The sequence below is a fragment of the Neophocaena asiaeorientalis genome, unplaced genomic scaffold (genome assembly GCF_003031525.2).
Source record: "Neophocaena asiaeorientalis asiaeorientalis breed wild unplaced genomic scaffold, Neophocaena_asiaeorientalis_V1.1 scaffold400, whole genome shotgun sequence".
Classification (NCBI taxonomy): Eukaryota; Metazoa; Chordata; class Mammalia; order Artiodactyla; family Phocoenidae; genus Neophocaena; species Neophocaena asiaeorientalis.
The window spans coordinates 3,841,758-3,853,547 of record NW_020175089.1 but is presented as its reverse complement, the minus strand read 5'-3'; the positions used below and the strand labels follow the sequence as shown (position 1 = coordinate 3,853,547).

At 44.7% G+C, this 11,790-nt stretch overlaps 2 protein-coding genes, 1 non-coding gene and 1 pseudogene across 11 annotated transcripts in view; 3 read left to right on the top strand and 1 right to left on the bottom strand.

The window, feature by feature from the left end:
- Nucleotides 1-11,790, top strand: part of CHGB (chromogranin B) — a 126,597-nt gene that overhangs the window by 12,274 nt on the left and 102,533 nt on the right. The gene's annotated exons all lie outside the window — the stretch shown is intronic.
- SHLD1 (shieldin complex subunit 1) overlaps nucleotides 1-11,790 on the top strand; it is a 90,603-nt gene that overhangs the window by 23,083 nt on the left and 55,730 nt on the right. The window lies entirely within an intron of this gene.
- Nucleotides 189-3,650, bottom strand: LOC112412518 (RNMT-activating mini protein pseudogene; annotated as a pseudogene).
- Nucleotides 205-311, top strand: LOC112412544 (U6 spliceosomal RNA). The gene has a single exon (XR_003005827.1). It is a non-coding gene; the product is annotated as a U6 spliceosomal RNA (small nuclear RNA).

The window sequence follows — 11,790 nt, the reverse complement described above, 5'->3', positions numbered from 1 at the left end:
CTAAAAAAAAAAAAAAAAAAAAGCAAAGATAACATAAAGCAAATACACAAAGATGATTAAAAAAAAGAACAAAAGGAAAAACAAGAAAAAAAACCACACAACCACAATAAAGTAAAAATAGAAAAGTAAAAAATATATTTAAAAATTAAATAAAATTAAAACAGAAAACAACAGAACAAAGTGAAACAAACAAACCAAAAAAGAGTGCTTGCTTCGGTAGCACATATACTAAAATTGGAATGATACAGAGAATATTAGCGTGGCCCCTGTGCAAGGATGGCATGCAAATTCATGAAGCGTTCCATACTTTTTTGCTGTACAGTAGAAATTAAGACAACATTGTGAAGCAACTATACCCCATAAAAATTAATTTAAAAATAGAAAAACAATAGTAATAATAATATTTTCCTGAGGCCTCCACTCTCAGTGTCCTTGACCCCACAGTGAGCCACAGCCAACCCCTCCCTCCCCAGGAGGCCCTCTAATACCTCTAGGTAGGTCTCTGGACCTGCTGTGGGCCCTGTGGGAGCAGCTCAGACTCTGACCTGGCCCATCTCCCACATGTACTTGCCCTCAGCTGCTAAAGCTAGACTGGTCTCAGTTGTGGGAGCACATGTCCATTCAGATATTCCTCAGATGCAGGGTTTACCAAGCAGATCACAGGGATTTAATCCACAGCTCGTGCAACTGCACAGAGAGAATTCCGTTCCTCTTCCGTAGTAGCACAGCTCCTGGGGCTCAGCTTTGGTTTTGGTCCCACCTCTGCATGTGGGCTACCGTTAGGTGTCTTTTTCCCACCCAGGCGAGAGGTGGTGAAAGCAGCAGTGATTGAGGCACCCAGGCTGACTGGGGAACTTACTCAGGCTGTGGAGGGATAAGGCAGCCACAACTGGGTCGTGTAAAGTGTCTGCGGTGACAGAGACTGGCAGGAAGTTGCAACAGACTGGGACATGCTCACTCTGGTGGGAGTCCCTCCCAGTGCCCGTGGCGGCAGGGGCCAGCGGTGGGGAAGGGGGTTGCAATGGTGGCTCCTCTCCTTGTATGCCACTCAACAATGTTACCTTGCTTCTATAGCAGCCTGGGTTTCTTCCAAAAACCTCCCCTGTTGTGGAGCTCCTTACTCCTGTCCCTTCAGGCTGTCTCTTCACAGCCAATCGCTGTCCTCCCCGGGTCCACTCTCCAAACCCCAGTTTCCAGCACCCAGCCCCCTCCACACCAGGAGACACGTGACTCAGGCTGGGGTGCGCAGGGCTGTGGCACGGACCATGTATGTAGTTCTTACTTTGTCCTGCCTTCCACAGACCGGTTGCTGTGTTCACCTCCAATTCCCCAAAGGTCCCTTTCTGCCCCAGCTGATTTTCCCGCCATGAATGGGCTTTTCTGAGTGCAGGAACCTCTCCCCACCTTGACTTCCCCGCCAGGGATGCTGGCCCTTCTCATTTCTTTTCTTTTGTTTTTTCTTTCTTTCTCAAGTTCCAAAAAATCAATCCACTCTCTACAATCAGATGTAAAACTATGACCAACAGAAAATACAACATAAATTTTTGTCATGTTAACAGAGTAAATGGTTTTACTAAAAGCTGCTGACATTTCTATCAGTAGTAGCCATAGGGAGGCCGTTGGTTGTGACCATAGTGTCCATATTGATGGGGATAGTAAGGTTCTTGTCTGTGCTGTGAGTAATTGTTACCCCAGGTTTGTCCATGCCATTGATGGATTGATTGTCACTTGGCCACCCCCATCTGCTATCCCTGCCTCTAAACTGTCTGTTATCTTGCAACTGATTGCCTCTATTTCTTTGGTTCCCACCAGCTCTGCTATTCCATTCCTCAACAATTGGAGGGGACTCAGGAGGGCGTTTCAGGTATTCCTGGTACTCTTTGTCATCTTCTATGAATCTACTGGCAAACATCTCTTCAAAATTTGTAACAGCTTCAGAAGTGTCAGTCATTCTGAAATTCCCTGGGACTTGAGGCACCTGTACTGTTTAATGTTTATATTGTTTAGATCTCCATCCCAGAACACCGTCACAGGACCTCCAGACCCCTTCATCTCTCCAAGGTAACAGGGCCACACCTGTAGATGTATTCTTGATGTACTTGTAAGGAAGGGTGAATTCCGCATCCTCCTAGTCTGCCATCTTGATTCCTCACTCCTACAGTTTCTTCTTAACACAGAGACCAGAGGATCCTTTTAAAGTGTAAATCATATTATATTAGTCTTTGGTGGCTTCTTATCTGACTCAGAGCCTAAGCCAAACTTAAGAGGACTTAACCTGGCCCCATGCCCCTGGGGCCCTGGGCCTGGCCTCTCTGACCTCACCTTGTACCATCACCCATCCTTCCCACACCAGGCTGGGCTGCTGCCTAGCATGCTCACCCTTCAGAGACGCCCAGCCTTGCCTCTCTCCTGCTGATGCTCCCTCATCATGTCCTTCCCTGGCTTTATTCTTTTCCACAGCACTAGTGTCATTGGGCACCCTATGTATTTTATTGTTAATTTATTTGTTTGTCTCCCCCAACTAGAACATAAATTCCAGGATAGCAGGTACTGTATGAAGAATGGATGAGTAAAAATAAAAACAACAACAACAAAACAAAAATTAAAAAGAAAGAATGGATGAGTAAATGCTGTTATTATTTCATTACGAGAGAGGCCCACATTTATTTAGGGCTGAAGTTGATCACAACATAAAGTGTCTCCATTCCCCTCCCCACTCCCCATGCACATACATAGCTTAAGGATGCTTATGGATAACTTTGGAAGGTTCCAGTATAAGGGTTGGGAGTCATAGGCAGCACTGAATTAGGTGAAGCTGATGCTGAAAGTTCAGCCTCTCTGTACACCAGTGCCAAATCAAATCTTGGAGACAGAGTTTTGGGTGAAGTTAGAAAAGGATAGCTTTATTGCTTTGCTGAGCAAAGGGGGACACAGTGGGCTCCTGTCTTGAAAAACCATGTGTCCCCACCTGGGAGGATTTGATGAGGAGTTTATAGCAATAGTTCAAGGGTGGGGTTGCTGACAAGATGAGGGTGTGTGTAGGGTCTCAGGTGATCTTCTAATCTTGATGAGCTTCTCTGGTCTTTAATCTGGCCTCAGGTGGTTTCTTGGCTGCTCCTTCCTTGATTAGCAACAGTTCAAATCTGCCCTTTGGAACTCAGGGAAGGTTATGGAGGCCGGAGTCTTGCTCACAAGAAACGGGGGGACAGAAAAGTCTCCATGCCCGGGAGCCCCACAGGGTCCTCCTCAGTTTCAAAGCCTGAATTTAGCCCCATAGCATGTTCAGTGTTGGAGGAGGAGATTGTCAGATTTCCTCTGCCTCCCAAAAGAAAAGTCAAAATGTGTAACTGATGGAGACACGGCAGAACTGTCAGCCATTTAACATGTGCAAAGTGGGACTTCCCTGGTGGTCCAGTGTCTGACTCCGCGCTCCCAATGTAGGGGGCCCGGGTTTGATCCCTGGTCAGGGAACTAGATCACACATGCCACAGATAAGAGTTCTCATGCCGCAACTAAAGATCATGCGTGTTGTAACTAAAGAAAAGATCCCCCATGCTGCAACAAAGATCCCGGACGCGGTGACAAAAATCCCGCACGCCGCAGCTAAGACCCAGCGCAGCCAAATAAATAAATAAATATTAAAAAAAATATGTCGTGGGGCTTCCCTGGTGGCGCAGTGGTTGAGAGTCCGCCTGCCAATGCAGGGGCCACGGGTTCGTGCCCCGGTCCGGGAAGGTCCCACATGCCACGGAGCGGCTGGGCCCGTGAACCATGGCCGCTGAGCCTGTGCGCCCGGAGCCTGTGCTCTGCAACGGGAGAGGCCACAACAGTGAGAGGCCCGCGTACGGCAAAAAAAATAAAATAAAATAAAATAATAAAAAAAATATATATATATATCGTGTGTAAAGTAAGTTATAGACTCTTGTGCAGCGGCTTAAACTCTGTCGCTTCTGTCAAGGCAAACACACACACACACACAGATGAGTCACCCGCCTCTGTGCTTTTGGAGTCCCAGTTCTTAAAGAGTACTGAGCCTTAACCTAAAAGAGAGGTTCAATTTCTGGAATCAGGGCAGGTAGGAGAGAGATTTGGGGATTTGCCTGTCTGCTGTCCTTGAAAAGCATCCTGTTTAGGTTTCCCACCCCCACACCTTCTCACACTCCCCTCCCCTCCCCACCCCGGAGCTTGACCTTTCCCAGTGGAACTGTCCTTAGCGTCCATCTCCCGCCTTTCGCCCGTGGCTGTGCCTGACCCTCTGCAGCACTCCCAGCACTGCCGCTGGGCTGCACACAGTCCCCCAAGGAAGGTTCTGTGCCTGGGCATTTCTCTCTGCGCAACAGCGTTCTGGAATGTCTTAGAATGGGTGAGCAATGATTGCTTCTGTTTGTGGAGGGCTTGCTGCCCATCAGGTTCTGTGCTGCTGGGCTCCACGCTTAGTGTTTCACAAACCTTTGCCACATTCCATTTTTACCACAAACCTGAAAAATGGAAATTAGCCCTATTTTATACCTGAGGACATGAGGCTTAGAGAGGTTAGGAAACTTGCCCAGTGTCACTAATTAAATGGCAGAGCTGGGGCGAATCCAAAGGCAGCATTTTAAGTCATACTTTGAGACAAGTTTGCTTTTTTCTAACCTGGAAAGTAACCAAGGGGCTGATGATACCCTTGGGACAAGGAGCTGCTGGAAATAAATGTAGGCAAGTTCGTTAGCTTGATAGAGCAAACAACTCATTTTGGGAGGGGGTAATTTTAGGGAGGAATATTAGGTTTTGATACTATTTTATTCAGACTTAAATATTTTCAAAAATTTTCTTCGGCTGTACACCCGGCCACTCTAGTACTTTTGTAGGTTATGCCATTTATTACTGACAATACTCGTGACTGTTTTAAAAATGGACCAGATCACCCAGAGGTTCCTGTGAACTAAGTGGAAATGGTATGTTTGAGCCATGATGGGAGCAAGGATTATGCTGGGGTCAAATGGGAGGCAGCCATCCATTTATTTAACAGCCCACATCTGAGAGTTTACGCTAAATGGAAATAACTGGGCTCAGGTTTATCCACCACAAAAGGACTTCATTCTGACATCAGTAGGAGATGCTTACATGGAAAGCTGTTTATTTTGTTGTAAACGTTCTAGATCTGCCTTTGGTGAGAAGATTTTCTACAAAGTAAACTTAGGTTGTCACTGGTAGTCTGGCCGTTACCAAGCCATGAACTTGAGATGGACAGCCTTAACCTCTGGGGGAGTAACTGCCCTGAGTGCCCAGCCAATGGGCTCTGCGCTGACCATCTTCCACCACGTGTTTCTCAGACTGTCCAGGAGCCTGAGGGTTCACTTTCTACTTGTAAATTGAGTCGCTTTCCTCCCCTCGCTGCATGTTCTAAGGTGCCTGTGGTTACAGGCTCTCTCCCTCACCAGCTGTCTGGAGACTTTGGCCCATGTTTTAATCTAGTCCAATAGCTCTGGATCCCTAGTTTGTCAGAGACCCGGCCTATCTGCACGTTGGTTTCTGCAGGTGTCCTGATGGTGGCCATCCTGTCTCAGCTTCTCAACACATCCACTTCCCAAGCCAACTTCATTCTTGGTTTGCTTTTTGCTGCTGTGTGTTGTTAGGAAATTGCTCTTCTAGGGGTTGGTGAATGGTCAAAAATTTCCAGTTGCAGTCACAAGGGTCGCCCAGCATTGGGCGCATCCAACCTGAGACTCACTGCACTTGGCTCCTTTTGTATGGATTCCCCGTGTCACCATGCATCTGCCTCTTTTGTGGGCCTGTCACTGACCCAGCTTCTGGAAGAAGGCCCTGCTCTCCCTCCTCCCTCGTCACCTCACGCAAGACTCTTCCTCATTCTCCGGCCGTGACCTCCACCCCAACTGCTCCTGCTCAGGTGCCGGGAGCGTAACAGATACTCCTCTGCCCTTATCTGCTGTGCCCAGCTGCCACCTCACTGCCCGTGCCCCGGGGGAGGGGATTCGTGGCAAAGGACGTGAGGCTTGAGAGTGCTTTCCAAGAAGTGCGCGGGTTGATAAGAATCTGAGAGCATTAGAAAAACCTCAAAGCCTTGGTCGTTTCTGTCTGGGTACCAAAGGCAGGTGAGGCCAGGCTCTGTCTAAATAAACAGAGCTCATCTGTCCTGAGGTGACCGATTAGCCACTTCCTATGAATTGCTGGGGAGCAAACAACAACTTATCACCTTGGCCAAGCACAGGATTGTGAAATCCCCGCCTTTGCGCTTCCTGGGGAGATCAGGCAGAAGAGCCACACGCCAAGAAGGTCCTCCCGAAACACAGTTGGCTTCACGTCCTCTATTTAAATCCCCTTGAGATGTCCTGGTCCACTTCACTTTCCTGCCAACTCCTCGCAAGGCTCCTGTGCCTCATTTTCAGGACTGTGTAATATGATGTCTGGGGTATTTGTTCAAAATATTTAACAACCAATTCAACAGTATTGCAATATTTTAACAACTGGCAAGGCTGTGCAGGGGCACACCAGCTGAATACAAGCCCCTGCTGGTGTCTAAGTACTCATTAACACAGGCCTGCTGTTCCAGTCGGGCCTGTTTCTATGCTGAGTCAGGCCCTGGTGCCTCAGCTGCATTGTTTCCCTCATTGAAGTGTGCTCTCCCCACCCTGATTAGCTCCAGTCTACTCCAGAGACTGATGAATTCAACCTGTCAGTTAGTCCCAAGTACATTTTTGTTGATGGACTTGAACTCCCTGCCTCTTAGATACACATTTCCTTTCTCTTTCATTACTGGGCTTGAAGAAAGCATATAGTAAACAGAATGAAAGTGCAGAGTGAAATGGCAAATAGTCTTGGAGAAACCTCTCAAACTCAAAGTCACAAAGGCTTCCTGGAGGTGCAGTCCTGTGTGTACCATTCTAGCTTGATAAACCCTGGGTAGCTCATGTGGCCTGTCTCATCAGAGCCCTTGCAAACCTTTATCCTGGAGAGCACCCAAGATATATTCTAATGCAGGACACAGTGTTCCTCTGCAGTTGCTTTGACATTGCAGCGTGGAGGTGGGAAACCTCAGCCCTTTCCTCCAACTTGAACTTCTAAGAGCAGTTGTTGGGGAAATTAATTGAGTGTATACAGCAAGTTGAATATTAAACACAGTGTCTTAGATGATTAAAGGCCCTGCTGACAAGTGGCTATAAGTTTAAAGTAAATAGTGGTTTGATGCTCCTTATTCTTTTGGAATCTGTCAACATCCCAATCTTCAAAGGCCATTTTATAACCTGTGTGTTTAGGCATTTCATCTAAGGAATTTATTTTTTAAGAGTAGATAAGTATGTCTTTTTCCTTTCTGCTATTCATGTGGTATCCATTTGTAGTTCTTGAATATTTTATTTCCATAAGAAATTATAAGCTCTTAAATTCAAAATCTTAAAATAGAATTTACATAATAACTGTAGAATTTTGGATGTGGTGTTGTCATTTTAAACAGGAGTCAGGGTATATTTCAGACGTGGAAATAATGTTAAAGACATGTTCTTTATAGCTGCATTAAATAGTACCCAACCTAGTGGCTAATGACAGAGCCTCCTCTAAACTGGACCTAAGATACACTCAGGAAGGGAAAGAAGGAGACTGATGAGCCAATTCTCTGAGAAATCATAGAACAATATCTGAAACTTCCTATCACATATCAAGTTGATGGATTTTATTTGGGAAGTTTGAGTATTCTTCATGGCAATGCATCTCTGCATTTTGTTACCACTTCCTGGATTGAGTTATGCAGATTCAGCCAACTAGGCTTAATTTTCAGGTTCTAAACGGGTTTTGAACTCTTTTCTTGCCACTGTTGGAAGGTAGCAATGTGTCCTAATTGTGTGACCCAAGGAGTGAAGGGTAAACCCTAAGTGTACATGATTAAGGCCCACAGAGTTAGAGAATGGTACAGCTTCTGGGCCAGTGTGCCCAAACTGTGCTCCAGGCAGCTTTTTGAGAGCTATAGGTCAGGACTGGGAGACAGTAGTGAGCCCTGGACTCTCTACTCTTGCTCATCCTCCAGATAATTATTCATTGGAAGAAAGGATGTCAGGGCCAAAAAAAAAGGTTTGAAAACTACCAAGGTCTCCTAGTTGTCTCATTTTCTTCAAGGGGAAGTTGAACTCCAGGATATTGAAGAAAGTCACTGAAAGTCACATAGTGACCTGGCAACTCCTATTTCCTTGGAGACCCTCTTTACAGACTACTTCTAACTGTGACTTTTCTATCCCTTAAAAAAATATAAATATACATACATACATATAGTTCTGTATTTTAGCCTGCTAAATTGTAGACAATGTTAAATAGTCAGTAGAGGTGATAATAGTTTGAGTAGAATTCTTTTTTTAATAAATTTATTTATTCATTTCTTTATTTTTGGCTGCATTGGATCTTTGTTGCTGTATGCGGACTTCTCACTGTGGTGGCCTCTCTTGCTGCGGAGCACGGGCTCTAGGCACGCTGACTTCAGTAGTTGTGGCTCATGGGTTCTAGAGTACAGGCTCATTAGCTGTGGCACACAGGCTTAGTTGCTCTGCGGCATGTGGGATCTTCCCGGACCAGGGATCAAACCCTTGTCCCCTGCATTAGCAGGCAGATTCTTAACCACTGTGCCACCTGGGAAGCCCGAGTAGAATTATTTTTAAGGCTCAGGAATGCTATTTGTGATCTGTACCATCTCTCATCATCCTTTGAGTGTCAAGGACACTTGCTGTGGGAGAAGAGACTTGTTTACTTCTGTGCACTCTGCCTGCAGTTACAGGTTTGTTTGTTTTTTTTGTTTGTTTGTTTGTTTGTTTTGTGTGGTAAGTGGCCCTCTCACTGTTGTGGCCGCTCCCATTGCGGAGCACAGGCTCCGGACGTGCAGGCTCAGCGGCAATGGCTCACGGGCCCAGCCGCTCCGCGGCATGTGGGATCTTCCTGGACCAGGGCACAAACCCGTGTCCCCTGCATCGGCAGGCGGACTCTCAACCACTGCGCCACCAGGGAAGCCCGAGATTACAGTTTTAAGGATACCCCTAAAGACTGTCTTTTAAAGCTATTAAGAAAACTGTATTCTTATATTTTATAGTATTGTGAGTTTTTTCCTGCTTACAAAATAATACAAACGAGTGGAAAATTAAAATAAATTCTAAAAACAAACAAGGAAAGCGGTTTAACTTCATTTCTTTACAATGTATTCAGTAATTGTTATGTCCAGAATTTTCTTTTACAAAGAACTTTTTGGAAAATATTGGGGCATGTTAAGCACAGTATAGATAAAAAGATGAGGACGTTATCCATGGACCAATGCCATTTTAGACGTAAAGTGTAAGGGGAGAATGGGTTAAAATAATATCCTGTGTTTTTAGCCAGTAATACTTAAGCAGCTACTCTGGGTCTGGAGCCTGGACACGTGCTTGGCAGGCTCTTGCTATGGGGCAGAGTTTGAGTCTGCTGCCCTCTTGTGGCCACTTTTTTCATGTTCCTTAGCCTTACAGAGAAAAAGAATTTAAATGTACCATGTGTTAAGCCTTTGTAATTCATTCTTTGCAGAGTTTTTTCATCTTAAAACAAAGATGAACAAAGTTGTTAGAGATTATTTTACTCATTTGAAGTCTGAGAAAATGACTTATTAATTAGGCCTATTTACTGCACATGTTATATAATTTGAGGACACCTTTTCACATATCTTGCTTGATTGATTACAGGGTAGAATACAGATATAAAAAATGCTATCTGACTTTTTTTTTTGCACATTTGCCAAATGTTATATTTTCTTCTGAAAAGATAAGATCAAAGGATTTAAATATGCCTTATTTGATGAAATTATAGGAGCATTAAAAGGTAAGATATTTTAAAAATCTTTTGTAATCTGATAAAATAGTGTAGACCTATTTCTCCCTGCTTTTCTCTGCTAAGTACAACTATACACCCTGGAAACGCAAGTGGCATCCAAAGTAGAACATTTGCAGTGGTAAGAATAAGATGAATTGTTTTGGGGGCCCCAGGACTGAAGGAACAGCATAGATAAGGTGACCAGGACCAGTGCACCCTGACCTACCTCTAGAAACAAGAAGGGGTCACATAGGCTCCTCTCACCCCATGATTGACAGGTTGTCTATCCAACATCATCAGGAGAACCCAGCACCCAGCAAGGGGGAGCCTATAGGAGACCCGTAGCAATAAGTGACCAGGGGAAGTGCTCTCCTCCACTGAGTCCAAGATGCCCCTCCCCTACTAAGCCAGACCTAGGCATCCAGGAAGCACAAACGGGGATTCTGCCAACACTGCAAGTGACCCAGCCTGGGAAGTCCCTTCATCTTCATGGGGCTGAGACTCCCCTCCTTTACCCACATTCACTCTGGCAGCTGGGGAGCAGCAAAGAGGGGGGCACTGTAAAGGGGAACCCCACCTCAACAAGCAGCCCTGCCTGGGAAGTCTGCCCAGGGGCCTGAGATCTCCCCCTGCCAAGGAACACCTATAGGCCAGGCCAGGCCCTCAGACAATACCAGCAGGGACCTGTGGGGGCCTCAGCAGCACCAGACAAACCACAATGAACAGCAGAGTTTCTGAAAATTAGACCGCAGCGCATGAAAGCAGGCCAGAACCTGAGTGCTGAACCTAAAGAGAATGGCTGCCTGCTAAAAAGAAGGATTTAAATAGGACCAAGATTCTCTAAATGAATAGTCTCTAAACATAGTGGACAAATGTTCAGTATACAACCCCAAATCACCTGTCAAACCAAGAGCTGAAAAGTCACAACTTGAACGAAGAAGCAGTCACAGACACCAACAGTGAGATGAATCACACTGATTTGGAATTAAATGACAAGGGTTTTAAAGCAACCAACATAAAAATGCTTGACAATCAATTACAAATTCTCTGGAAATAAATGAAAAATAGAAAATCTCAGCAAAGAATTAGAAAAAGAAGCAAATGTAAATGGTAGAACGAAAAATACAACAGCCAAAAAACTGATGAATTGAACCTCATCAAAATTAAAAACTTTTGCTCTCTGAAAACCCACATGATGAGGATGAAAAGATAAGATGCACACTGGGAGAAGTATTTGCAAATCTGATATCAGACAAAGGACCAGTATCTCTAGAGTATGTAGAAACCTCAAAACTCAACAGAAAAAAATAAACAATCCAATTAGAAAATGGGCAAAAGACACAAAGAGACATTTCTCTGAAGGGTATATCCAAATGGCAAATAAGCACGTGAAAATGTGTTCAACATCATTAGCCACAGGGAAATACAAACTAAAACCATAATGATACCTATCAGAATGCTAAGATTAAAAAATATGACAGCACCAAATGCTGGTGAGGAGGTAGAGAAACTGGATCATTCATACATTGCTGGTGAGAATGTAAAATGGTTCAGCCACTCTGGAAAATGGTTTGGCAGTTTCTTATATAAAACTAAACATGCAGTTACCACATGATCCAGTAATTGCACTCTTGGACATTTAATCTGAGAGAACTGAAAACTTAGATTTGTGCAAAAACCTGTACATGAATGTTCATAGCATGTTTATTCATAATAGCTAAAAACTTGAACTGCCCAGTTATCCTTCAATAGGAGAATTGTTAAATTGTGGTTCATTCAGACCATGGAACACTGCTCTGCAGTAGAGGAATGAATAGCCATGCACACAATAGCTTGAGTGAATCTCCAGGGAATTAGGCTGCATGGGAAAAAACAGCGAATTCCCAGAGGCTACATACTATATTCCATTTATATAATTTTTTTTTTTTTTTTTTTTTTTTTTTTCCGGGGCCCTCTCCTTTTTGTGCCCTCCCCGTT